This window comes from Urocitellus parryii, chromosome 2 (assembly GCF_045843805.1).
Source record: "Urocitellus parryii isolate mUroPar1 chromosome 2, mUroPar1.hap1, whole genome shotgun sequence".
Lineage (NCBI taxonomy): Eukaryota > Metazoa > Chordata > Mammalia > Rodentia > Sciuridae > Urocitellus > Urocitellus parryii.
In genome coordinates this window covers 74,511,173-74,527,412 of record NC_135532.1, presented here as the reverse complement: position 1 = coordinate 74,527,412, position 16,240 = coordinate 74,511,173, and positions in this window count along the sequence as shown.

The window sequence follows — 16,240 nt, the reverse complement described above, 5'->3', positions numbered from 1 at the left end:
ATAGTAATTAAAGAAAATTCTAAAACTTTCTGTGTGCAACTAGCTCTTCAAAATTCTGAGTTGAAATCTTGGGATATTTTCAATAAAAATTTAAAAACTTCCAATATGCCTCAGTTCACATTTTAAAAATATAAAATTTGGCAGTTACACTTTTCATAATTGACATATTACATTTCCATTTTTACCTGAAAGAATTAGATTATCACTGCATACTGATATGAGGAACTTTGTTTCCATGAGATATTATAAGAGCTAACCAGAGGTTTTAAATAGTTTAGAATAATTTTAGAAGTAGTCAATATTTATGTTTAGTCCTGAATAATGTTTACTGTATTCTCTTGTAATTTAAAATTGAAAAAAATGTTTGCTTATCTCATATGTACAAGTGTAGTTGTGATTAGAAAATCAAATTATGGAAAACCTTTACATTTTATTTTATTTCCTTCTAAAAGTTAGTGTAAGACTGACTTAAGCAAGTTTGTAGAGTAAGAATAATATTCCAAATGAAGAGTGAAAAATTCAATATGCACAAAGAAAAAATAAGTCTTTTGAAAAGGAGGAAAATTGATGAATTGAAACAGGTCAACAGTTGAAAAATATGTTCTCTTATATGAACAAGAATCACTATAAATAGATAGAAAATAAGTTTTATTCAGGGATACATACATTCTTCTTTCATTTTCAGATTTTACATAGATGAAGGTAAAAGAAAATATTAATATAAAGTGTTCCAGGTGTTGGTATTATTTTTTTCTAAGATATAAGCTACTAATATCCACCCACCCAACCACAATTTCAGATATTTATTATAGTTAATACCTTAGAGATTTATTCCTTCTTTATTTAAAGATATTAAGAAATTGGTACTTTATTTTACTATTGTTACTGGGGTTTGGTTATAATATGTTTGAAATGACATAACAAAATATGCTAGACTGGGTAGATTATACACAACAGCAAAATATTCTCATAGTACCAGAAGGTAGAAAGTCTGAGATCAAGGTGCCAAAAAAATTGAATGTGTGATGAAGGCCCCCCCTTTTCCTGATTCATAGATGATAACATTTTACTGTGGCCAACATGCCAGAGGGGTCAGGCAGATTTCTGAGTCTTTTATTTAAGGCCACTAATCCTATTCATGAGGATACTGCTCTTATGACTTAATCATCACCAAAATACTTCATCTCCTAATAGCATCATCTTGGATTTAGACTTTTAACATATGAATTTTAGGAGATCAGCTTGAATTTGGGGGGAGTTTAATTTTTTTTTAATGAAAAGTCAGTTTCTTTCCTTTTTTTTTTTCCATTGCCAATTCAAAGGTACCATAAAATGCCCATCAGTTATAGAGAAAATAAATATGAGAGTTTTGGTAACTACTAGGATTGGGATGTGAGGTATCCACCTAAATCCCCAGTCAATACAGAATTATTTCAAGGTGAAATAATTAGATTATGAGAGATGGAGTTAAAACATCATACTGTGAAAGGGCACTCCGGGTGGTAACTCTAGGAAGTTGGAATATGGCTAAAGGATTTAGGTCACTGGGTGAGTACCCTGGAATTGGATCTTTCCTGAAACCTTCCTCCAGGCCCACATGGCCTGATCCCTTCATGAGGTGAGCAACTTTCCCTTACTGGGCCCTTCAACCATGATGTACTTTCTCATCTTGAGCCAAGAGCAATGTAGTCAGTCACCTATGGACTGAGATCTCTAAAACTGTGAACACCAAATAAAGTATCTAAGTATTACTTTGTTGAGTGTTTTGGTCACAGTAATGAAAAAGCTAACAAAAACAGATATTGGTACCAAAAAGTGGGGCCAATTTTGTGACTAATCTGATGAAGTAGGACAAAAGTTTTAGACGTTTTTTTGTGAAAGGATTGAGATAAGTTTAGAGATGAAAGACGGAAAAAGTTAGCATGTTGTAAATGGAGTTTTAAGATTGAATCAGTTGGGAGCTCAGAGAATTAGATCGGTGATAGGAATGTGGTCAGTGCTTATGAGGTTTTAAAGGGAAATGAGGATTCTATTGGGTAAGTGACTAGAGGTCATTCATATTATATTCTGGAAAGAACTTGGCTACATTTCCTGAAACTATGTATGAGGCTGAATTTTAAAGTGATGGATTGATCTGCTTGACAACATTTCAAGGCAGCACAGCATTTAGATGGTGGCATGGCTACTGCTAGAATCTTGTCACCAGATTTACTGTGAACATTGACATCAAAACAGAAAATGCAGCAATTTTTTAAAAATTCAGTTTAGTCAGAAAATAACATGTATAGCTGGGACCAAGGAAATTATTCAAGGTGTTAAAGTGTTTATAACTCCTACAGAGATGCTAAGTATTTTGTACAGCGAAAATAAGATAGATGTCTGAGAGCATCTGAGGAATGTACAGCTCTACTGTCAGCTCTAAGGTACAAAGGAGAAAATTTATTTGAGAAGAGATCATGGGGCTGCCCTACAAGCACAGGGGGTCCTTGGATGATATTTCATCATGCTAATCCATCTAGAAACTCAGAAGCCATTAGGCCATGATTCCAGGGATCCAAGTATAGCATGAGGTGACAGCAGACCCTAAAGTCATCCACATGCTGTTAGTTTTGCAGTAGTGCAGTATATATGAGTTGAGGGGTCGTGGAGATTTCCAGCAATATTTCAAAGGAAGGCCTGTCATTCTAGGCAAAATGTATCTTGGTTAGATCTCTGTGGGCTGCTCCTGAAAGGACAATGCATAAAACTGTAAGGTAAGTTCCTTACAAGAATTAAGATATGCTAATATTATGGACTGTCTGTTGAGAGAAGCTGATGGTTGTGGAGGGAGCCAGGCTAAAAGAGAATCAATGTGTGCTTTAAGCAAAGACCAAAACAGTGGCTGTGTTAACCCTTTGAAAATGACTCTGGTAGTCATGTATATGTATACTAGATGATATATGTTGAGTTTTGGGACCTGTTTTTTTTTTTTTTTCTTTTGGTCTTCTTTTGACCCTATCCCTTCTTTCTATACATACATTTGTCCCTTTTGGAATGCAAGTGTTCACTCTATGCCACTGTATATTAGATATATGCCACTTGCTTTTAATTCTCACAGAGGTTTAAAGCCAAGAGCTGGCCTTGAGTCTTAGAGAATACTTTAGACTTGGACATTTGGATAATAATAATTAAGATTATAGGACTCTAGAAAATGGAGGAAATTCAGTTTGCACTATGAGATAGAATTCTTGGGGGCCAAGGGTGGATTATTATATTTTGGATGGGGAGTTTTCCCAAAAGCTCCTATTAGTTCAGTCCCATTCAGATGTGATGAATGTTTGTTTCCAGATTATAAGATCAAATCATCTCTCCTAGGGTAAATGGAATAAGTAGATAATAACTGTAAGCATGTGAGATATGACGAGAGGAAGTGAGTCACAGGGATATACCCTGGTAGGGTGAATCTTCTTTTTGCCCTCTCTGTTTTCTCTCTTGGCTTTCTGACCCCACCATGAGTTCCAAAGCTTTCCTCCATTGAGCCCTTCTATTATGACGGTCTGCCTCACTTTAAGCCCAGGTGAGGTGGATACAGCCAGAAAGGGACTGAAATTTCTTCAATTGTGAATCCAAAAAAAAAAAAAAAAAAAAACCTTTCCTTCCTCTGTGTTGTTCTTGTCAGGTGTATTTGCAACAGGGATGAGAAAGCTGCTAAAACAGAAGTCCTATAATTGCATTTCTATAAATTCCTTAAATGCAACTTAATTTGAACATAAAAGATACACACGGTAAATGGAGAAATTACAACTGTTATTTACCTCTTCCTATGGTTAAAAATCATAAGAAACCAATGAAGGGCTGGGGATGTGGCTCAAGCGGTAGCACGCTCGCCTGGCAGGCGTGCAGCCCGGGTTCGATCCTCAGCACCACATACCAACAAAGATGTTGTGTCTGCCGAGAACTAAAAAAATAAATAAATAAATATTAAAATTTCTCTCTCTCTCTCTCTCCTCTCTCACTCTCTCTTTAAAAAAAAAAAAACCAATGAAATCTTATCATTGATGAAAAATGCTTCCTTTTCTCAAAGTTCTTATCTTATCAGACAATACTTTTCTAACTATAAAATTTGCAGAATCAGATCATGGGAAAACACCCATAAGCTCTTGGAAAATAAGTGTCAATAACTCAGAGTGGACCAGGGACCTAGGAATTAAACCTGAGACTCTGTGTCTAATAGAAGAAAAAGTAGGCCCTTATCTTCATCATGTGGGATTAGGCCCCGACTTCCTTAATAAGACTCCTATAGTGAAACAATTAAAATAAAAAATAAATAAATGGGATGGAATCAAACTAAAAAGTCTCTTCTGAGCAAAAGAAACAATCTGTGAGGTGAACAGACAGCCTACATCCTGGGAGCAAATTTTTACCCCTCAGACATCAGATAGAGAACTAATCTCTAGGGTATATAAAGAACTCAAAAAGCTAAGCACCAAAAATATAAATAAATAAATAACCCAGTCAAAAAAATGGGCCACGGACCTGAACAGAAACTTCTCAGAAGAGGATATTCAATCAACAAATATATGAAAAAATGTTCATCGTCTCTAGCAATTAGAGAAATGCAAATCAAAACTACTGTAAGATATCATATCACTCCAGTCAGATGGCAGCTATTATGAAGACAAACAACAAGTGTTGGCGAGGATGTGGGGAAAAAAGCACACTCACACATTGCTGGTGGGACTGCAAATTGGTGGAGCCAATATGGAAAGCAGTATGGAGGTTCCTTGGAAATCTGGGAATGGAACCACCATTGGTCCCAGCTATCCCTCTCCTTGGTCTGTACTCAAAAGACTTTGAGCCACATCAATGTTTATAGCAGCACAATTCACAATAGCTAAACTATGGATCCAACCTAGATGCCCTTCAGTTGATGAATGGATAAAAAAAAAAAGTGTCATATATACACAGTGGAATTTTACTCAGCAAATAAAAGAGAGCAATATCATGGCATTTGCAGGTAAATGGATGGCATTGGAGAAGAAAATGCTAAGTGAAGTTAGCCAATCCCCCCCCAAAAAATGCCAAATGTTTCCTCTAATATAAAGAGGCTGACACACAGTGGGGTGGGGTGGGGGGCATGGGAGGAATCGATGAATCCTAAATAGGGCAGAGGGGTGGGGCATTAGCAAAGTACTTGTATGAAGACACGAATTGGTGTCAACATACTTTATATACAACCAGAGATATGAAAAATTTTGCAGTATATTTGTAATAAGAATTGTAATGCATTCCACTGTCGTTTATTTAAAAAAAGGAGAACACTATGAAAATACTATGAAAACATTTAAACAGGCATGTCTGGAAATAAAGTAACGTAGAAAAATGAAAAAAACCCTCAAATTTATTAATATAGCATCCAAGATATCAATTTATTTTCTAGAACTTTCTATGGCCTCTCTTTTAGGTTGAGTCCATTATCATGATTGTATTATCAATTGTTTTCTTCCATTCTGTAGGTTGTCTCTGTTGATTTTTTCTTTCTTTGATTCTTTCTTTTTGTTTTAATGCAAGATTCTTAATTTGATATACTCCCTTTTGTCCATTTTTGCTTTAGTTTTCTGTATGCTTTGGGGGACATATCCTTCCAAATCATTGACAATCACATATTTTGAGCTATTTCTCTCTCTTTTTTTTTTCTACTAGTTTTAGATCTTATATTTAAATCTCTCATCTAGTTTGACTTGATTTCAAATCAGGATGAGAGATAAGAGTCAAGTTTTAATTTCCTACGTTTGAATATGTGATTTTCCCAGTATCATTTATTAAGGAAGTTGTTCTTTCTCCAATATGACGTTTTGCTACTGTGTCAACAATCTGTTGACTGTAGATGTGTGTTTTATTTTTCCTGAGATCTATTTTCTGTTCTATTCACCAACATATATACATGTATGTTATTACCTGTTTTATGTTGTTTTGGTTACTGAGGCTCTGTATATCTTGAAATTGTATATTATATATATGTATTATGGTATCCCTAGTTTTTCTCTTTGTATTCAAATATTCTTGTTTGCAATATAGAAAAATAAAATATTTTGAGTTGGACTGCTTCTTTGATGTCTTTCTGAACAAGTTTGTTAATAGTGTATAAAATACTGCTGATTTTTTTATTTTTAGAATAGGAAACTCTTATTTTGTGTTGTGGTAATGTAAATTAGTATATCCATTATGTATAACAATATGGAGGTTCTTGAACAAAATAAATGTAGACCATATATCCCACTTCTATGTGTATTTTCAAAGAAAATGAAATAAGATTATTACAGAGATATCCACACTCCTATGTCTATTATGGAGCTCTTTACAATACATAAGATAAGGAATAAGGCAAGTTTGGTACCCATTAAAAAATAAATATACAAATAATAAAATTAAAAACATCTGTTTCTGAAAAATAAAATATTATCCTGACATATTAAAGAAAAATGAAATCCTGTTACATGCCACAAACTGTTGTACCTGAAAGACATTATGTTACGTGAAATAGGTCAGACACAGAATTGCGGATACAATATTTCTGTCTCATAATTAAAGCAAAAATTCAACCCAAATATAGAATACTGGTTACTATCAAAGTGGAAAGGGTTGGGGTGAGTGTGGACAAAGATAAGTAGAATAATTTGGGCACCAAAATATTAGCTAGAATAAATAAGTTCTGCTGTTCTACAACATACTGTGTTGACAATTGTTCATAATAAACTATTGTATAGTTTATGTAGCTCTGGAAGAGAGATGCTGAAGACTTAAGATATAAAGAAATAGAACACCAAAATGCTAATTACCCTATTTTAATAAGTGTTGCTGTATGTATGTGTTGAAATAACATACTTAACCCAGTGTTGTATATAACTAATATATGTTAATAAATTGCTTATATACTCTTTTGCACCATATTATGCATTCTCACTTACTGCATATATTTTGATGTATTTGCCTAAAATAAAACACAAAATTCATTCTTAAATAAAACAGTTACTAAGTATGAATTTTTCAAGTATTAAGTGTTTATAGTCTTTGAGATTTTTTATAATGAATAAAATTCTGCTCTTATTCTATATTTTATAAAACTAATTTCCCATATAATCTATTTCTCTTTTATCACACAGATAGCATATCACATTGTTGAATATTAGCCATACAAGGAAATCTGATAAAATTTTTTGAATAGAAGTTCTAACTTAAAAGAACGAAATAACATTCCAAAACTACAATTTTAAATCAGTTGTAAAATGTCCATTCACCTTACATATTATATATGATAGTTTCAGAACACATTTATACAAATTTTAAAATCAACAATTATTATTTTTATTTTTATAACTTGTATGTAAAGTAAGTTGTATAACAGGGGTGGCAAAACCAGTTAAGTAAATAAATAATTAAACAAGAAGCATAAACCAGTAAATTGTTTTGCTTATTTTTCTGAGTGTGTGGTCTGACAGCATATCTAAATGACTATTTGATCAGAATAAAGTTAAATTCAGATGTATACAGGTATTTTTGTTCAGGAAACTTCTAAGCAACTGATTTTCTATTCCATCCTATGATTATTCATAAAATTATATCAAGTAAGTAGTTTAAATTTGTTCTATATTCCTACCAACAATGAGTTAAAATCTTGAGGTAACTTTGTAGGGTGTTAAAAAATGTAACATTAAACATTAAATATTACGAAGCTTAATATTAATTTTGTAATAAACACACAAAATGATGTTTTATTTTTGTGTTTAATAATGTAGAATACAGCTATAAAAATAATAGATGTTAGGGATTCCAAAGTATTTTCTTGAGTTTAATTTTATCTATTTTGACCTATTGTCACACAGAAATATTTTAAATGGATAAACTGTGCTCACTCCTATTGAAATATCTTTTCATGAGATGTTAGCATTATATGTATATATGTGCATAGATATGTTATATATAATACTGTTATTTCTTATCTATGAATTATTTTCAGGCAGTGATTATTTTTATTGCATAATAATAGATTCTTGTGAGGCTTGGGTTGTGGCTCAATGGTAGAGCACTTGCCTAGCATGTGTGAGGCACTGGATTTGATACTCAGCACCATATAAAAAAATAAATAAACAAAATGAAAGTTTAAAAAATGCTTTAAAAATAGATTCTCATATACATAAAATATACACACATACATATACATATTTATAATGTGTGTATATATTCAAATGAATATGTGTGTGTGTGTGTGTACACACAGAAATGTGTTTGCAGAAGTTTTGCAAGTCTACTGTCTTAGGCAACACACACATATATCACTAAACTCATTAAATCATAAAACATGCAATGAACACATATAAATGATCGTTTAAAAAATGAAAACAAAATTTTCATAATAGTTTGAGAGAACATGAGGGCACGGAAAGATAAACTATGTAATGTGTTAGTCAAAAAGAAATGGACTGCACTTTTAAAAATAAGCAAATTTACTCATCATATAGTTGATATAGTCACTAATTTCTTATTACACAATTTATATTATTTCATATTTTAAAATTATATTAAATATATAAATTCATTTTCTGTAATGTTCAGGCATGTTGTAAACTGAAGAAGCACAAGTAGATTATAAATTTCAAATACACAAAATTCAAGCATAATTTTAAAATGATGTAGAAATTTTATTAGAAATGAGTGTTGTTATCATGATCTTCTACATTTATTAAGTAATTATTAATGTCTTGATCCTTAAAGCATCTAAATGGAAATAGAAAAGCTCTCAATTTTGATTTTGGAAATTTTATCAGAAACAGATGACTGGTACTACAATTTTGGGGTGAAGAGCTTTAAGAATAGGCAGATATTTACCCGAGTATTTCATTTTCAAAATACAAAGAGTCAGGAATCAGATAATTTCTTAATAATCTTTCAAGTCCTTTTTTTTCTCATATGTAAGACATGAATGGGTTTGATATAAGAGGTTAAAACTAAGAAATACTTAACAACCACATTCTTACCAGCATAAGACAGAAATTGCATCCTTAAGTGTCTATTAATGTCTGCAAATATCCATATGTCACATGTTACATTCTGTTTATATATATATATATATATATATATATATATATATATATATAACAGGTATTAATAGATACATAGTTTTGAAAGTTGAATTCCTTTATATGAACTATATTTGTCAATATATTGAAATTAAGAACTTTCAAAAGTGATTTAACAGTTAATTGATATACTCACAAAATTGTTGAAAAAAATCCTTTATGGTGGAATATATGCAACATATTTCTGAGGCCATGTAAGCTCTGGTAATTACCTAAAGATGAAGCAGACAAATTTTTCAATATTTTTTTTTGAAAATGGTGTGTATTGAAGAAATAATGAATGTGAGAGAAAATTTTGGCTTACTAAGGAAAGTTTCATGGCATCCAAATAAAAAAAGATGAACTAACTTTGGACTTAGCACGTTTTTTGTTTGTCTCAGTTCCTTAAACAATAACATTCAAAAACATTCAAGATCTCATTAATTACTGAAGGGTTGAGTAATTAAGATCAAATAAATATTTATTAAATTTGAAAAACCAATTTATAGCTCCTTGTACAAAAATGAGAGAGTAGATATATAATATATAATATCTATAATATATGTATATGTGTACTGACTTCCTACATAATTATTTTATAAATATTTGCATATATTTGCATAAGTTTAGTGTAACAATAATTTAGTCCATTGTTAATTTTTTCTAGCAATCTTTTTATTTAAATAATAATCTTTCTATTTAAATAATAAGTTTTTATTTACTTAAAAATGTATTCTTAAATGTTTATTTAAGAATAATGAATCACTAGTTAAAAGGCAAATATAAGTACATAATTATGATACTAATCTATGATAATATTAGAAAATAGATATGAATGGAATAAAATTATAAAAAAAGGTTATGTTGGTTTCAGTTACTGTGTTGTCTTTCTAAAATCAGCACACTCCACTGATCACTAGAAATATCTCTGGTGGTAAAGTATGCTTTCCAAGAACAGCATTGTTCAGAATCTAATCTCAGGAAAAAATTTACCAACCTGTTAGGAAAATATATATAAACCTTTACATAGAAATCTTTATATAATATTTATCTCAGAATCTATGTACTATGACAATGAAATAGTTGTCCTTTAATCATTTAAATATGAGTAAAATTTGTTGTAACATTACTAAATTCATATTGGTATGCAGAAAAAGATATGCAGAGAGCATGTGCTACAAGGTCAGTTGAGTCAAAGAGAGACTGATATTGTGGAAAAGCTAAATATATTACAGGATTGACATGTCTTAGTAATGAGGAATGATTTTATTAATCTCTCCATTAAGTAAGCAGAAAGTTCAATCACATATTCTACATCAATTGTTTTGGGATTTTGTAGAAAATGTGATTCCCCCCCTTATTTTATTTATGAGTTTAATTTTTAAGCTCATTTGGGAGGAAGAATAAAGAGCATAATATTTGTCTTCTTATTTGTTAGTAGGAAAAGTCTTAATGCAATATTATTCCTATTTCCTTTGGACTCATGATATCATAGAACTGGAGTATAAATTCTACTATAATTCAAATATAAAGCAAACCTGCTTTTAAACTCAGAATAAAAGTTTGTAATTACTAGGCACACACAGAAGCCAGTGTGCCATGGTAAAGATGCTCTGAATAGTTACAAATATGATTTTCAGTTATCTAAATGTAGTATGTAGCTGTGGATTTAACAGCTTTTTACAGTCATAAATAAAAAGTCATTCTAATATCAAGGAAAATAACAAATGAATTGGGATGAGGATTGCTGCAGTTGGAATATGAATGGTGTTCCCAAAGTTCCATCAGTCAAAGTCTTTGTCCTCAGGGAGCTATTAGGTGCTATCGTGAGCCTTTAGGAGGCAGGGCCAAGTGAAAGATATTTAGGTCACTGGAGGTAAGGCCCTTGAGGAGATTGTGGAACCTCAGTCTCTTCTTCGAGCTTCTTTGCTACTTCTTGATTCATGAGGTACATTCTTTTGCTTCACCATATGCTCCACATAATATTTTGTTCTTGCCAGAGGCCCAATGCAAGAAAGATGTTGAATTTCAAACTCCAGAACCATGATCCATAATAAACCTTTTATCGTTTTAGTTTAATCAGCTCAGATATTTTTATAGTTATGGAAAGGTGATTAATGCAGAAATTTGGTGCCAAGATATGGGATTATTGCTGTAAAAATATCTCATGATGTGGAAAAAAACATGAAAATTGGTTTGGGGAGGAATTTGGAAGAATTCACGGGAGTAGGTGAGAGAAAGCCTAAGTCTGCTATAACTAGGTGATTCTGGTGGAAGCTCAAAAGACCAGAATGCTATTTTAAGTATGGGCAATAAAGACCACACCAATAAGTTTTAAGAAGGAAATGAAGCTCTACTAGAAATTGGATTTAAGATCCTCCTTGTTATATCCTGAAAAAAATTTGTTGTGTATGTCCACGCTGATACTTTTTGGAAGGCCAAGCTTGAAAGTTATGGATTAGTTGATGTGCAAGAGGAAATTTTAAGGTAACAAAGCATTCAGACTATGAAATGGATATTAATGGTTCTTTTAGTAAAAATTACAGTGACAATAAGGAGAAGAGAGGAGCAAAGTAGAGATACTTGAAAAAGCTTCAGCTTGGCCAAAAAAGGTGTTCATATACAGATAAAGCCAAGGAAGTTATGGTTGCCCAAGATATTAGCATCCGTGAAAAGAAGACAAACGCAATAGGAAAAAATAGAGAAAGAGGAAAAATGCCCGAGGGCATCCTAGGAATGTACAAAGCTATACCACTCATGGTACAAAAATCTATGCAATTCAGTGTTCTCCAGAGAAACTGAACCAACAGAACACACACACACACACACACACACATTAATTTATTACATCACCTTACATTTCAGAGACTGCAGAGTCCCACAGTGGTCATCTGCATGCTGGAGGAGCCTGGTAAAATGTAGCTGCTGGAACCCTCTGAATAAGAGAGATGAAAATACAGCCCAGTCCAAGGCCCAAAACTCCCCAGAGTACTACTGATGCAAGTCCATAGTCAGAAACTGAAGAATCTGGAGTGTCATTTCCATAGGTAACAGCAGCATAAACACACCCTCTTGGGAAGTGAGTGCACTAATGTGAATACAAGCTCTCCCCCTTCTGCTTTTTCTGTTCTGCCTGAACCACCAACTATTGTGTGGTGCCACACACATCTTGTGTGTGTGAGTCTTCCCCAGTCAATTCATGGACCCACATGCCAATTTTCTATGGAAACACCCTCACAGGCACATCCAGATATGTGCCTTACCAATTTTCTAGGCATTCTGTAATGCAGTCAAGTTGACAACCCAAGGTAACCATTACAGAGATGTTCATTACAATAAACAAAGAATTCATTATCTCCCTTACAGGGCCTCAATTATGAGAACTTGATGAGAGAAAAATATGGAATCTATAGATTAGGCAAAGAAATTCTAATAGCATAAAATACAGGCATAAAGTATTTTAAGGGTGGGAAGATTTCAAAATGACTTTGTTATTCACTAAGACTCAGTTCAATGATACAAAACAGATGATATAAATGAGTACAGCTTCAAATTAAATTAAGAATATGCTTAATATCAATTCAGTTTTTAATTTTTTAGTCTATAAATAATTTCAGGATTGAAACTTTCATCAGGCCATTTTTTAAGTGATCTATTCAGCTAATTTTGTCATCTCCATACTATTGACCTAAATAGTGCTATATAGCATGACTATAAGAATAAAATTAAGGTCTTTCTCTTGCATTTGAGGGTCTCTACAAACTAAACACTGTTAAAAATCTGAATTTCCCATTTCTTCCTCCTTCTTCACCAAGAACAATGTTCTAAATAAATTTATTTGAACTTCATTAACATATATTTTATTTTCTGCCTTCCTCAAATTTATTTACATCATTTCTTATTATAGTGCTTTTTTTGCAATATGCTCTAAACAATGTACTATGAAATAATTCTATTTTTTCAAAAACATACCCATATTCCACTCTGTCTGACCTTCCTTGTTTTTCTCCTGTTGAGTATATTTTCTCCTCCTCTAAATTACGTAGGAAATAAAAGATTAGCATGATGGTAAGGGGATCATTAGTTCAGTCAAATTGTCTAATGAAAATAGCCTCAAAGGATAGAATTTAAATCACTGAATTCACAAAATGCCAAGAGTTGAACTTACAGATTTAGAAACAAAAGCTTGTAGTGTCTCAGAGCTGATTAGAATAGGTTATAGCATCACATACTAACAGAATTCATAGAAATGGAGACCCTCATTGTTACACAAAATTACATATAAGAGGTTGTGAGGGGAAAGGGGGAAAAAAACAAGAGAGAGAATTGAATAACAGCAGATGGGGGAGAGAGAGAAGATGGGAGGGGAGGGGAGGGGGGATAGTAGGGGATAGGAAAGGTAGCAGAATAAAACAGTCACTGATATGGCATTATGTAAAAACGTGGATGTGTAACCGATGTGATTCTGCAATTTGTATTTGGGGTAAAAATGGGAGTTCATAACCCACTTGAATCAAATGTATGAAAGATGATATGTCATGAGCTTTGTAATGTTTTGAACAACCAATAAAAAAAAGAAATGGATTCTAGAATAGTATTAAGGATTAATTTGCTGTGTGAAATACAGTTGTTGAATAAACTGAATAATTGTGTGGATTAGGGTATGCTCCCCAGTTTGCCATGACAAGAGAAAGCAAGTGGTCAGAAGAATTTCTGGGAGTATGTACTCAATGTAGACTGAGTTATATTATTTGAATAGCCAACAGCAGCAGTTTCTAAAAGACTGCCACATTCATCATAATGAGATATGAGTGTCAGGTGCACGGATTGGCTTATCAATGTTCTTCATTGTTTACCTTGATGACAGTATTCACTCCTAATGAAAACATTGTATCATTAGATGACTTAAAACAGTTTTTCTCAACCTTACCTCACAATTCATCTGCATGAGAATAACCTCAATGATTTGTTAAAAAAAAGTATTTGTCTGGATTCTTCTCTAAACTTAATCATAATCTCTGACTGTGGGGTTTGGTTTTAGCAAATCACTCAAATTACTCTCAGTTCTATTGAACACTGAAAAATTAGGTTTAAAAATTAATATTAGCAGAAAAAACAATAGGATAAGTTGGAAATAACTTTCCTATGTTCTTATATGAATACATGACCAATGTAACTCCACATCATGTACAATAACAAAAATGGGAAGTTATATTTCACATATTTTATGATATGTCAAAGTAAATTCTACTGTCATGTATAATTTAAAAAACATTAAAAATTAATATTTGGCCTTGTACATTTTTATACTGATGTCACTCTACACCCTAAATTCTAAAAACATAGAAAATAATATTTTAATCTTCTCATGTCTAATTACTGCCGTAGTCTGGCTAGGCACAAAATCACGAGCCACTCAAGCAGGAACAAACTTTATTTTTTGAAACTGCCTCCAATGACCCTTACGCCCCCGGGAAGAAATGCCGATGGATGCATGCAGAGTTCTCCTGGATCCTAAGAGGAAGTTCCTCCTCCGGAAATCCCTCCTACCGCACTTCCCCAACCAATGGGAACTCTCCAGAAGTCCCAGCAGGCCAAGGTGAACAGCAGGAGTCCAATATCCATATGAATGCAGATCTTAACATAATCATATCATCTCAATGGCTTGCTGGCATCACCTTTCAACCAAAAATGCCATGCGTCATATTACTTGGCTGTGGCTCTTAGCAAATTACTATAAGATTATACTATATTTATGATTTGCTTATTAATACCTACTGACCTGAAATAAGCTTCAATAAACCTTCAATTTACTGAATATTAATTGTAAATAAGCTTCAAATTAACTTTTCTTAGTATCAAAGTTGATTGATAAGAAATATGTTCATTTTAACTTACTCTGACCTTACAAAAATTATTAATAAAACAACTTCTTTCAACAAAGCAAAAAAAAGAAACTCAGAAAAATATCAATTTTTTTATTCCCCTACATTATTTATTCTATTTTTTTCTTTCTTTATGCCACATTTTTCTCTTATTTATTGCCAAAGATTTTAGCTCTTACTGAACCCTTTCCTCAACTAGTATTCTGTAGCCCAATTCACTGTAATATTTTTGTCCAACTATATGCATAATAGTTGTTACTTTTAGAGAAGTGCAGAGAATGAAATCAATTATAATAATTCAATATGTATTATAAGTGATATTTAAATATCACTGTAGAAATTTGAAACTAAATATTGGTAGAAGCTTAGGAAAAACAAAACTAGATTCTTGTTACCATACTAAAGAGCATTCAAATATATCAACATCTCATTTTAAATACCTTGAGTAAAAGATCTAAAAGAACCATGCTGACGCTGGGGTTGTGGCTCAGTGGTAGAGTGTTTGCCTAGCTTCATGAGGTACTGGTATCAATTCTCAGCACCACATATAAATAAATAAAATAAAGGATCATTGGCAATTAAAATAAATATATGAAAAAGAACCATACTGAACTAGATAAAATATTTTCAGATATAAAAAAAATCTGAAACTTATAATGAAAACATTGCTGATTTTAAGTACATAAATTGTAAACCTTGTTAATTGAAATAAATTGTTTCTTTTTTTAAAAAAATGGTTTTTAGTTGTTGACAGACCTTTATTTTATTTATTTATATGTGATTCTGAGCATTGAACCCAATGCCTTACACATGCTAGGCAAGTGCACTACGGCTGAGCCTGAGCCCCAGCCCCTCAGTTTCTTAATATACAAAATGTTTTATAAAAATCAGCAAATATCAAAATGTATAAATAATAACAATTCACCTTATTTATGGGTGTAGAAATTAAATCATAAAAAGATTACATAACTGATTTCAAGGTCTGATATCTTTGAGGAGACATTTGAATTTAAGCATAGGCATTAAAACTATAGCCTCATTACAAAATGCCAGTCCTCTTAAGGAGAATCAATGTTTTATTTGCCTTTTAAAGTGTTATTGTTTTTTATTAGTTTTTTTTTAAAACATCATATTTGTACTTGTTAAATTATGTTCACTTACTCATATACATATTTTCCAATCTCAGGAAAATGAGATTATTATGACTACTTAATGTCAATCATGACTTCAGTCTTGGATCCTTCCTATTAGTATTGCATA